General features: G+C 42.1%; 1 non-coding gene across 1 annotated transcript; it reads right to left on the bottom strand.

The window, feature by feature from the left end:
* Nucleotides 1-645: 645 nt before the first annotated feature.
* On the bottom strand, nt 646-718 carry TRNAG-CCC (transfer RNA glycine (anticodon CCC)). The gene has a single exon. It is a non-coding gene; the product is annotated as a tRNA-Gly (tRNA).
* Between the last annotated feature and the right edge of the window lie 929 nt (nt 719-1,647).

Here is a 1,647-nt window from a genome sequence, read left to right as displayed (position 1 = left end):
ATTCCTCCAACCTTTGTTTCCAAAACCCTGGCTAACTTGTTTGAGGAACAATAGTCCAAATAGCTTCAGAAGTAAAATAATAATAATAATAAAAGCCGTATATTCTTAACTTCAAGACTCCTGTCGTTTGGGGTCAGACCATTCTTTGCTGGGGACTGATCTGTGCATCCTAGGGTGTTAAGCAGTATCCTGGCTCTCTCATCCGTTAGATGCCAATGGCTGCCCACCTCCTGTTGTGACAATGAACAGAATCTCCATACACTACCCAAGGTAGCTGTGAGGCAGAGCCACCCCGGGTGAGAACACTGGGACATGTACACATAGTATATTGCATTTCTCTCTGTCTGCCCATCTGTCTGTCCATCTGTCTCTTTCTCTCACACACAAACATACAAAATCATGAACACAGGGTCCATCCTGAAAAGGGACACAAAAGTCTACCTGGTAATAAGTAGTTTCCTTTCCTAGGTGGGTTTTGGGGGGATGCAACAGGGAAGAAGTTCTGATCTGTTTTCCCCTGCACACTCTTCAATAACTTTAAGGAAAATATTTATTTATTTAATGTGGCTGTGCTCGGTCATAGTTGTGATATGCAAACTCTTTAGTTGTGGCATGTAAACTCTTAGCTAAGCATGCGGGATCTAGTTCCCTGACTAGGGATCGAACCCAGGTCCCCTGCATTGGGAATGCAGTGTCTTAGCCACTGGACCACCAGGGAAGTCCCCATCCTTCAATACCTTTTAAATCGTATGCCTTGTGTGTACATTACCTCATGTAAGCAAGCAAGCAAATGAACAAATGAAGGAATGAATAATTCAAGCCAAGAGATTTCCCAGAGATAAATAAGTGAAGAATGAAATTAATGAATCAATAAACAAGTACATGAATGGATAAGTTATGGTATTATGCTCAGGTCCCCTACGTGTTCTATAAACAGACTAATCAATTAACTAACTCTGATGGTGTAAAGCTTCAGTCACTCAGTCATGTCCTACTCTTTGCAATCCCACAGACTGTAGCCTGCCAGGGTCCTCTGTCCATGGAATTCACAAGGCAAGAATACTGGAGTGGGTTGCCATTCCCTTCTCCAAGGGATCTTCCCAACCCAGGGACTGAACTTGGGTCTCCTATATTGCAACAGATTCTTTACCATGAGCCACCAAGATGCAAACATAGCATTAATCAAAATTAGTTTAGTAAAAACAAGAGTATATTTAAAGAAAGTGACCAAGGGAGGTGTTTCTGATTTTATTCTGTCATTATAAGCAGCATCAATCAAGCATGTGTACTTTTTTTTCCCAGTTGGCAAATGAAAGTAGACTATTTTCCCCTATATATACTTTATTTTTTTAAATATTTATTTATTTTTTTGGCTGAGCCACGTCTTAGTTGCACCATGTAATATCTAGTTCCCCAAACAGGGATTGAACATAGGCCCCTCGCACTGGGAGTGCGGAGTCTTAGCCACGGGCCACCAGGTAAGTCCTCCTGTATATACTTTTGTTTGTTGTATGCTTAGTTGTATCCTACTCTTTGCGATCCCATGGACTATAGCCTGCCAGGCTCCTGTCCATGGAATTTTCCAAACAAGTTTATTGTGGTGGGTTGCCATTTCCTACTTGAGGGGACCTTCCTGACCCAGGGATC

The sequence above is a fragment of the Giraffa tippelskirchi genome, chromosome 11 (genome assembly GCF_054371585.1).
Source record: "Giraffa tippelskirchi isolate mGirTip1 chromosome 11, T2T-mGirTip1v1.2.pri, whole genome shotgun sequence".
NCBI lineage: Eukaryota > Metazoa > Chordata > Mammalia > Artiodactyla > Giraffidae > Giraffa > Giraffa tippelskirchi.
This window is presented reverse-complemented; position numbering and strand designations above follow the sequence as displayed.